The sequence below is a fragment of the Dysidea avara genome, chromosome 7, assembly GCF_963678975.1.
Source record: "Dysidea avara chromosome 7, odDysAvar1.4, whole genome shotgun sequence".
NCBI lineage: Eukaryota > Metazoa > Porifera > Demospongiae > Dictyoceratida > Dysideidae > Dysidea > Dysidea avara.
Genome location: NC_089278.1, coordinates 35746789 through 35758998, shown reverse-complemented (window position 1 = coordinate 35758998; position 12210 = coordinate 35746789).

The following is a 12210-nucleotide window of genomic DNA, read 5'->3' as shown; positions in this document are numbered from 1 at the left end:
TTATACTTAACCAACAACATAAGTAGTTGTGCTTCGGCAAAAAATGCACTAGGAAAGTTGTTGATGGATCATGGCTAGCTATACACTGATGTATAGCATTTAAGTATATATTTATTTATTATTTAGAATATACTATAGGAAATGTTTTGCTCATGTAGCTACTTATGCTTTCCAAGTGAAATAAATGTCTCATTAGCTATGTCAGGAAAGTATTACTATGACTTATAGCTAAGTTGTTCATATGATCATGATACACAATGAAATTTAACTTCTATTTTCACATCAGAAATTCTTCATTCAAATGTGAAGTCTTAGCCCACTAGCTATGTGTTTCCAGCCTTCTATTCAGTAACCTTGAGAAAAGTAACTGTCAAAGTTTTGAGTCATTGAGTGCTCCAGACTACTGTTTTTTAGTGATCATCTGGGAATGTTTAAACTATAAGGGTTTCTACTTGCCAATCTAATTTTAGTTATGGAAAAGTTTAAGTTTAAGCTCACCGAATGTTGCCGGCTTTCCATACCCCTGTAGTGTTCAGTGATAAGGAATTAGACTAATCATTAGAGGACTACATTTGAATTATAAAGTTAAAGCTATGGCCGATCTGCATGGACTAGTAGTTAATGCTACTGAAATTACTTTGGTTACAGAAGTATTAGTAACAGTTAGAATCTGAACAGCTATATAATCAAGGACAAAACTAGCTATAGTTAGAAACATTTTATTAGTGTGGCATATATACCTAATATATACCTAATATTAGAGTTAAGAGTAGTGTGACTGCTCTATTGGAATCCCTGAATGCTCTATTAGAGTATATCGATCTTTTGCAGTAAAAAATAAGTGTCTTGCTGGGTCACGTGCACTTAAGCACCTGTAATATTAATAATAGTCCTCATAAACTAGGGTTTCAGGTTTACCATGCGGGCGGGTGACCAGAAACTAAGGTTTGACTTGGTGTGGCCTAAAATACACAGCCTTAATAATGTATTTTGGTTGTAGCTTGAATGGCACAAATGTTTAAAGCATAGTTACTAGTAACTATGTAGCTAACTATTGTAACCTAGTTGCAAGATATATAACTAGCTATGGCTACTGCTATCTAAAAGTATATAGCTACCCAAACTGTGGTTGCCTTGCATACATGTAAACAGGAATTGATATAGCTACTAACCCCAGGGGTTACAGTATATCTATGATGCCAGGGGAAAATCCAGGGGGGGACACAAGCAGGCTAAGTTTTACTGGTGCACGAAGATTCTCTTGTTTTGTCTTTGAAGCAGTAAATGATTACCTCTTAGTAGTGTTTCGCTGTTGCATTTTGGCTTTTGTAGATGGTTGTGAATTAAGATTATGAAAGTCTTAAATACCAGCAAACGATAATTATTTTTAAAGGCGCTTAGTAAGTACGAAGGTACTGGGTGGCTGTTCGCAGAAGTGAATTGCTGACTGGTTTCCAACTTTGGGGTAGGGGGCAGGGTCCATACAGTGGTATTGGAGTTAGAACCTACTAATAGTTAATTATGAGTGAAAATCACTCTAAAGTGTAGAATCTGCTCATTCTAAGCCTTTACAGAGAGATTTAATACTTTATCAAGCAGTTACAGAAGCTCTGGAATCAAGAACAATAATTATTTTTAGAGGTGCTAATGCACTAGACATTACAAAAGAAATGTTTTGGATTGTTTTGTGGTGAAGAAATTAATTTGATTACTTAATAAACTATCCAAGTAGTTAAATAGCTTATTTTAACCTTAAAGTTCATTGAGTTTTAATTTTTTTTTGATCTCAAAAAGCTGACTGGTTTCCGGAAACCGGTGAAACCCCCTTAGAACCGCGCCTGGCTGTTTGACAGCTGGTTTGACTTTGGTTTCAGGTGAGATTGCAATAAATGGTAGAGTTGATCTTGGCCTGACAGTATCAACTCAATCAAAAGAAGTATGATTCCTCCACAAAAGGGAGGGGGCGTCCGCCATTGAATGCAGGCATATTAAAAATGCTGGACTTCCTCTATATAGCTATGATTTGATTTTGTATTTTCATATTCTGAGAAAAACACAGCCTTTTGAAGCCAGGGAGAGTGCATCTGCACTGCCTTGTTGGCTACATTTAAAATGCACAATTTAAGAAGCTGTTTCCTGATCCAACCACCAGTCATGCATACTCATATTAAATTTCAGGTGATTGGAGATTTATTTATTCTGTCTTGTCTCTATATGCTGGTCCCAATCAGTAATAGTGTTAGGAAGAAGCTTTTTTGGTAACTGGGTATATACCAGCGTTGAAACCGGGTCGGGTCAACCGGGTCACATTTTCTCCGGGGTCATCCGGGTCTGACCCGGTTTACAAATTATTCGGGTCTGACCCGGATTGGATCACGTGAGAAACGAAATTGATCGTTTGACGATGTGGAACCTATAAACGCTAGTCGCGTAGCTCTTTCATGAGCCACGCCCACTTATCGCGTTACAAACGCTCAGCCACGCCCATTTATTAGTAAGTGCAGTCTGTAGCATGAAACTGTGTCCGTTTCTGTCTGCAAGCTTACGTGGAGCCACGCCCACTAATCGATTAATGTATGAGTTGTATATAGTCTAGGTCTAGTCTTGCAGCAGGATAAACACTTTTGTGAGCCACGCCCATTTTAATATATTGGGAAATTGCAATACTAAGTATGTATGAAGCCACACCCAATTGCTGTCTGTAAACTCATAGTAGCTACGTGGAACCAAACCCACTGACTGATTTTAAATTATAAACTTACCGGCTTAGTTATCACATAACTACAACACGAATCGAACGCTCAAAACGTAGTCTCGCTCGCTCGAGAATACCCGAAACATAGCTCTTATCGCGCGCCTCGGCTTAATTTAATCCGGGTCACATCCGGGTCAAATAGGGTCTGACCCGGATTGCTATCCGGGTCAGTGGGTCATCCGGGTCAGCAGTAGTGACCCGGTTTCAACGCTGGTATATACATTGTATTTGGTTTCAATAAGATGACTAAATGCATTGTCTTATAGTATAGGCTTATAGCTTGATCACTTCCTGTGGCAATGTAACTAGCTATGATGTTAGTGTAACTGGTGTGGAACCCTATCCTCAGGTATACTGATAGTAATTATATACAAGTTTAAGGAAAAATTAGAAATTTTAAGTTTGATTAGGGATCATAGAAAAAAAAGTTGCAAAACAAGGGAGGTCGCCTACACCTGTAGATATACTAGTGAACATTTAATTCCTAGTATATCTGCAGGTATAGGTGACCTCCCTTGTTTTGCTACTTTTTTTTTCTATGATCCCTAATCGACTTAAAATTCCTAATTTTTCCTTAATTTTGTTTGTTTACTACATTATTATGACTGGTGAACCCATGCATACTACATCAAAAGAAAGGATGGCACCAGAATTAATGCTTTTGTCGGAACGCTTGCCCCAGCTATCCAAATTGTTTATTTCCTCCTACAGAAGTAAATATTGCTTTGAAAGTGCAGTGGCCATTATGTTTCGCTTTCAACTATGTTCAGCTTGATACACAGTGCTACAAACAAAAAACAGTAGAAGAAGTGCCTTTGCAATCAATCCAGTCACCACGAAAATACAATAATTTGCATGCCCAAACTATAAATTACTGCCTTGAAAGTTCCAGAGGTCATTACGCTTCACTTTCAGCTATGTTCAGCCCGTTCCACAGCATTATAAACAAAGAACAGTGTTAGAATCGCCTCTACAGTCACCACAGAAAATATGGATAATTCCTGTTTATAAACATACTGCAGGGAAGCCATGCCATCATGCTATCATGAATCAACACCTTGGCTTTCAGCAAAAAGAAATGGGACACAAAAGAGGACAAAGGTAAGTCCATGATGCGTGCATTGTATGTACTGTGGTATGCCAAAAAGCATGTCTCGGGACGAAGTGATGTCAGACAGTGAAAAAATCAAGCCCATAGCCTTAGCCGTTATCGAGTTACGTTTGCCTGAAGGCAGGCAGTAGTCAGTAGAAAATTCCATCGAATAATTTATTAAATTTCATAACAATTTATTGGGATCATACTGAAGGCACTTTTGTGCTTGCCAATACTGCCAGGTGCCAGGATGGTATTGTGAAGCTGGATTTTGGGTGATTTTTTGGCCAGAAAAACCCAAATCTCCATGATCCCTAATATACAGTACTACCATACTGTATGATATGAGTATAATCAGTAGAACTGGTGAGTTTTGTGTATATAATAGCTATACATGTCTAAACATGCATCAGTTAAAAAAAAACTGCATATTATACAGTTTGACAAGATATCACTTTCTACTTGTGGTATAGTGTATTGTGCAAACAAAATAATGAAGCCAGTGTAAGTGCACAACAGACAAGTGTGTACAATAGCCCTCATGAATAAAACATATAGCCAGTACCATTTTTTGCAGTGGAAATTTCAACATTAGATATGTATACCTCTGTAACTTGTCTACTTTCTTTGTACATATAATTATTTCTTTGAAGTTCATATGTAATAACACATGAAACAGGATAATTAGCTACATGCATTCTTTATATCAAATCTGGATGACATGATGTTTATGTTCCATTATTAATTGACGTGCAGATTATTGACAGATCAGGCATTATATAGGTGCATTTATGTGAAGTGTGACACAAGTGGACAACACCAAGAGTGGGATGGGGGGAGACTTGAAGTGCTGAAGTACCCACTGAATTTTTACTGTATAGCTACTTGCTAGTAGAAGTTACAGGTGCAATTGCATTTAAATGAAAGGTAGAAAGAGGGAGGGGAAGAGATCACTGGGAAGTGTTTAAATTTAGGTAAGGTTTAAAATTGAGGCTGGTAAAATTAAATACTTTAGTCAACAGAATGCCCAAAATGGTTTCATTAAAACTCTTCTGAGCTATGCAGGGAAAAGACTAGTGCATGCATGTGTGAGTTGAAATTGAATCTCTTTGACCTGTGTACAACTATCTGACATCATGACTTCTGAGTGAGGGTCGTTCAGTGACCTGCACTGATAACCTAACATGCATTTATTCATAACCACACACTATAAAGAAAAACGTTTAGTTACAAATAGTTATAATTGTTAGACACGAGTCTTGAAATGTGCAACTGGTACACAGGGCCGCCCAGAGAAATTAAGGGGCCCAGGGCAAAGAGTTAAAGTGGGGCCCTTGACCCAAGTTGTAAGGTGAAGACCAAAAAAAAAAAAAAAAAAAAAAGGTCACAACCTGCTGGCAATGATAATAACTACCCATCACCAACCATATCTCCTTATCTATAAGCTTGCTACACTGCTCCTCTGAAGAATACTGTGACTGCTCTATTAGAGTATTTAGATCTGACTGCTCTATTAGAGTATATCGATCTTTGAAACAGGTATTCAGGGGGGGGCCTTCATGGGGCCTCCTGGGGCCCCTTTCAGGCTGGGGCCCGGGGCAAAGTGCCCCAGTTGCCCCCCCCTGTGGGCGGCCCTGCTGGTACAGGGACAAAGGTAATGAGGACTACAGGTGGTATTGCTAAAGTGACTCCATAAATTAATATAGCATGCAGAGCCCTCCTGCAAGTGCAAGAAAAATTACCTGTTGATATACAATAAATCTTTGAAACTCTCTAATGAGTTAGCGTGAGAGATATTATCTGGCTCCATTTGAAAGACTATAGTATATTGTTGGCTGTTATTATGGAGCTTCATGTCCTTTCTTGATCTGGTGGTGGTAGCAGTTGGTAGATAATTATAGTTGGAATTTTAAAACATGATTGATTATTTGTAGAATAAAATTTAGAGAGTGCTCTCTCTATGAAGCTGTAAGATTGGCCACTTACCTGTCCCTAACATTTCTTTTCTGAGATTTAATACATTAAGCGAGTTGGATTGTTTACATGATTCTGCTGGTGATAAGGATCTCGCTAATGACTGGTGACACAAACTACTTTCAGCTTAGTTTGAGCACTTTTTGCCAGCAAATGGTTTTATTCTGTGAATGCTATCCTACTAGTGAGCTGTGAGAAGGCTTAAAGCCTGCATGTTGCATGTAAAAAGAAGAAATTACTTGACTGTATAGGAATACCATATAGCAGCTTTTTCTCATAAACTAATTTACATGCAAAAATAAAACCGTGCCATACTTAACCTCACAAGGTGACAAATTTGTGACATTAAATTCCTCAAGTAACGAGTAACAAATAATGAGTAGGTAATGAATTCACATACTAGATGGAAAGCAACAAAATTTTGCCTGAAATATATAGGGGTTGTTTCCTTGTATCCATGATGAATTTATGCAGATGCCTGAAATTCACGAGAAACAGAGTAGCTGGACAGCTGTTTTGGGAAACTCAGTAATGATCAGTGAAGAAACATGTGTTGTGTAGGGAATGAACAAATGATTGGGTTGTTATAAATAATGAGTAAACTATTATGTAAAACTAGTTTGTTGGTGAATGTTCAACATTACAGTTTTACAGGTGCATGCAACAAACAAAATCCTACGTGATTAATAATGTCACAAATTTTAATGTTGTGAAATGCGCTAAGCGTGACATTAAATCTTCGAGATATAGGGTAATACGATTAGGTAAGAAACTTTGAAAGTGCATGTCTTGGAGGTGGCAGGGCCAATTAGGAGACCACATAAGTATTCTTTTAAATTGTGTGGAGTTATGGCAGTTGCTTTTTAAGGCTTTCAGGCTACCTAAAGAAAAGATCAAGATTATGCTTTAAGACACAAATCTTGAAGAGGGTTGAACTGGTTTACTTGGTGTCCCAAGTTAAGGGAAATTCCTTACTATTATTTTGCCAATTGGTCTCTTGTAGACACACACAGAGGCATAGCCAGAACCTGGGCATAGATAATTGTATACATAACTAAGATTGAGATACTCTAACAGAGCAGTCAAGAATGAGACACTCTATAGAGCAGTCAATCACTCTAATAAAGCAGTCACATTGTTTAGGAGGGGAGCTATTATCAGCAGGCAGTTACCTTTTTTTTCTTTTTGGTCTCAGCTATACAGCTAAGCCCTGGTATCACCAAAAGTCTGGCTTTGTCCCTGTACACACACAATTTTGGACAATTGCTAATATTTACCTATTTTCTTCTTTAAGGGATGCTGTCGCCAATAGAGAGCTTGCCCAGTTGGATACAAACCTTCAGTAGTTGCTTACCATTGAGTTTGCCAAGTGAAGCAGTTAGGTCTGTGTTGATTAGAAGTGAGAATCTCATGAAATGTCACTGCTTTATCACAGAACAGTACAAGTCCACATGTCAAAAAGAGAGTGCATGGTTAAAGTGCACCGATATGGAAATTTACCAATATTCCAATAACTGATATATTGAATACAGAATTACTGTATTACATTATCAATTTTGTAGTAGTGGGTTGCATTTGAATAGAATAGATTTTAAGTATGGATCTACAATAAATGTAAAATGAAAGCTAAGAGAGTAGTTACCAAAACCCTTTTTGTAAACAAGAAAAAAATATTACTTGTGGAAAAGGTGACAGTAAAAAAGCTACAAAGACAAAAGGCCATCATGAAAAGGTTTGTATTTCAAGGTTCACCCACGATGCTACAAAGTCAACTGTAAATAAGACTAGGCAAAATACATTATTGTTAAAAAATCAATATCCATCACAATTTTGGTCAAAAAATACATGGTGTTTGTGATACATAATCACACATAGAGGTGCACTGATATTGGTATCATCACAATATCAATAATGGATGGCATTTAAATATTTATACAAAAACTGGGATTTTTTTAAAATTCAACATAGTTATGAAACAAATGAGGTCCCTATACCTGCAGCTATACTCATGGACATTTAATCCCTACTGTAGTCTTATGGCTAGTCATTGTATACCCATGACTGAATTAGGAATTAAATGTGCACTAGTATGGCCGCAGGTGTAGGTAACCTCCAATGTTTTATTTCAATGATCTTTCCTTGAATTTAAAACTCCAATATTTTCCTTAAAATTTTGTAGTAACACACCAGTACATACAAGGACCCAAAAAATTAATTAACTGTACATGTGCAACCCAACTATCAATTGCTGAAAGCCAATTGGCCATTTCACTTTGTTTTCAGCTATGTACATACCACCCATTACACAGCACTACAAACACAAAGTCTCTGCAATCAATTTTGTTTTTTTCCCTGAGAGTCTAATTTTTGTTTTGTTATTTTTGCACAATTTACAAGAACCAATACAATACGCAACTTGATTGCCACAATATTTGGCATACAATAAGGACATATTGAGGTGAATTCATGTATCAAGTCTGGTGCAAATATATATATGTGACTGGATTTTGGAAAAACGATCCAAATCGCACATTGGAAGTTCCGAGATAAACGGTTTTAAAGAATTGAAGCCAGCATAACTCTCCAAGGATAGCAAGCACGCGTATGAAATTTACACACAAGATGCATCAATCTGTTACCTTTCAAGCCACTTCCTGTACTTGTAGCTGCTTGTACAGTTTCCCGCCAAATAAGATAGAAAATCTGAGCAGTTGGACGAGCGAAGTAGTATCACGAGTGCTCACAAAGGGGTGGAGGCTGGGGGGTGGTGGGGAGGGCAAAAGTTAGACCTCAAAATGGAGGCAGACCACGATTGGAGTCCAGACACGAGATTACAGGGCTGTGCTGGCTCCCTAGTGGCTGATATGTAGCAAAATCAACAGAGAACACGTCTGGCCAACATTATAAGGCTGTCCACCAGTAAACCACTGACTCTTGCCAAGCCAGGTCCTTCACAAGGCCTGAAACCGCCATTTGAGCACTCCACACCACCCAGAAAAGACGTGTGTAAAAACCAGCCTCGTGTAGTTTGAGTAGTGCTGAGGGTCAAAACTTGTAGTACGATGGTGTAGCTATCCACTGGTGGTGTTAGTTTGATTTTGCCTGATGTGCGATTTGGATCGGTTCTGTAAAATCTGGTCACATATGATGTAAAATTGCGGAGGTCAAGAACAGTCACCAATTAGTAAAAAGTGAACAAAAAGTTGTCCAAAGCTAGCTTGAAGCACAAATCCATACCCAACTCCCAAACCTTAACTACTGAACTGTTGTGTTGCCAGCTGCTCAGCTCGTTTAAATCCACTAAAGTTCGTAATTTCACCATTAGAAGTCCTCAAAAATGTGTGTTGATATTACAAAAAGTAAATGCACTTGAAGCAAATAGTAAAACAACCAAGCCTGCAATATTATCCATTAAGTTACAGTTGTCTGAAGGTATTAATAATTATGTGGTAGTCAGCCAGCAGAAAATCACTTTTTTGTATATAGCAACTGATTGACTGAGTATTAGCTAATACTGCCAAGTTGTTGTGAAGCAAAAATGAGGATAGTTTTAGCATGAAGACTCAAACTTCTGTGATCCCTATTATGTAGTACTACTACTGTACTGCATGATATTCAGACTTTTCCCAAACAAATTGAGTTGTAAAACTGGTAACATCCTAGCAAATTTATGAATTATATGCAGGGGTGGATCCAGGGTTTGACAAGGGGGCACATCAGCTAGGGTAGTAGGTATGTATATAGAGCAGGGGGTTCTGGGGGATGTAGCCCCCCAGAAGCTAAAGGTATGACTGAATGTAGTAAATATGACCTGAGAACTATGGGGATCAGTGACAGTTAGTAATAAGCCTATCATCATCATAATTATAGACTGGTATATAGAGGACCATGTATGTTTAATTTGTAAAAAAAATCCTACCAGGCTTTATAGCTAAGTGTGCTGTACATGTTGCAGATAAAAGTTTTCAGAGTGGAAGATTCTTAAATGACTCGTGGTGACTGTTCTATTAGAGTATTGATTTACTTCCCTATTTGAGTATCTTGATCTTGTATGTGCCCCCTGTGCCTTCCCTGAATCTGCCACAGATATACATTTTGTGTCATTACTCTACTATCACATACAGTATTCAGTACACTACAACTTATACAAGTACACAAAAAAGTTTGGAATTTTCAACTAGAGTAGGGACCATAGCACATCGATAAAAGGTACTGAAACAAGCTGGAGTAGTGCATGATATTAATCACAGTAAAACAATAAGAAGTGTCCCTACTGTATAATGTAAATACACGGTAGGGATATAACACTTCTTATTGTTTTACTGTGATTTAATATCATGCACTACTCCAGCTTGTTTCAGTACCTTTTATCGATGTGCTATGGTCCCTACTGTAGTTGAAAATTCTTATTTTTGTGTACTTGTTTGTTAACTTTTTTTTTGTAAAATAAAATTATTATGACTGGTGAACCCACGCATACTACACCAAAAGAAATGGTGCTGCACGCCTCAACTAACAATTATCGTCTGAAAAGTGAAGTATCCATTTCGCTGTGTTGTCAGCTATGTTCAACCCATTACACAGCATTACGAATCAAGAACTGTTCGAAAAGCACCTCTACAATCAAAGTAGCCACTATAAAAAATACGGACAATTTCCGTTACAAAGCCATCACATGCTACCACCTTTTGCTGTCAGCAAAGATATATGGGACACAAAGGAGGACACTAGTAAGTCTATGAAGAATGCATTGTACGTTCTGTGGTATGCCAAGACACGTGTCCGGCTGAAGTGACATAGAACAGTGGAAAAATCAAACTTGTAGCCTTAGCCATTATTGAGTTACACTTGTCTGAAGGCATCAGTCAGTCAGCAGAAAATTCTGTTTAAAATTCCGTAGCAACTTGTTGAAAGCGTTTCAGGTCGATCTGAAAGCTTGTTTGGGTTTAGTTTTATGTAATCAATCTGTCTCATCATTGTCGACTGAGTGTGGCCCCGACTAGACATTGGGTGACCTGCAGTTCAATTCCTGGGATTGGAGGGATTTTTTTCCTTACTTTGGCCCCTTTTCTGTTACACCTTTTCAGCTATAAGTCAGTAAGTCTAAGTCCTTGAAATTAGGTTAGGTAATCCTAAGGCTGCAGCACATGTTGCTGCAGACCTTCAGTGCTGGTCACTGTAAAGCATTAATACAATAATACAATACAATTGTCAGGGAAAACTGAGGCTGGTTTTTGGGTGATGTTTTTCATGGGCCATGCCCACACCTTTGTGGTCCCTACTATACAGTACTAGTGTATTGTATGATATGCCTCCAATCCTATTATTGATACTAAACTCAGAATAGCTCACCAAAAAAGGAAAACTGTTTAGTGTAGTAGTAGTTGGTATGTATACAACGTTGCCTAATTTATAAACTGACCATCACACACATAATCAAAATACATGTACTTGATGTCAGGACAGTTCTCTAAGATCAGCGATTTTTAATGTGTAGCTAATCAATTGCCTATTCTTGTTTTTTTACAGATTGGGGACTTGGTGATGAAGTGGTTTGGAGGAGTTTTATCATCCTTTTCATCTGGTTGTCACTATTTGTTGGGCTGGCTGGACTGCACATCAAGCAGTAGTCTCCACTTTCTTTTCTTCCCTATTAGTTTTGGTAGCTAGGTAGTGTTGTAAAAGATCTTATCTTCATAATATGTACTGTGGTAGTGTTTTTTTAAAAATAAGGATATTCTCACATTATTTCTTTGATTTGATTTATTAGTCTGATGCTCAGTGCACTATAAAGCAATGTGCATAAAATATGCATTGACTATTAAGGGATGTACAGTCTCCTAGTAGCACATCATAAAGCTGGGAATGTACAGTGATGAAAAGGGGACCTGTGATAAATGGCTCTGTCAGTGAAGTGGCCCTGTTACTGAAAGCCTCATTAATGTAGCCACAAAACAAAGTGACATTATTGAGGCTTTTAACAAACCAACACCTGGCTAGTTGCTGTAACAACAATTATTTACAATTGATACTGTAACAAACACACTACGACTATATACAGTGAAAGGGCTGGAAAAGGCATGAAGTATATTGTTAGAACAAAGGTATGGCTTTTGATAGCTACATTACACACTTACGAGCAGCAAAATTTGTAGCCAAAACAGCAGCAATGCACATGATATTATGATGGCCAGTAACCCTAATATACCACACTCCTCAGAACACTCTCCAAGAGGGATATCTGCTGTCCAGGTTCACGTAAAATTCTATTTAATGCACTCAGCAACAAATATAAAATTTAAGAAGTTGGTAGGGCAATGATGCCTTGCAGCTACTTGCCAATTTTAACCAAGTGATGATAGAGAATTACGTACATACATAATTACGA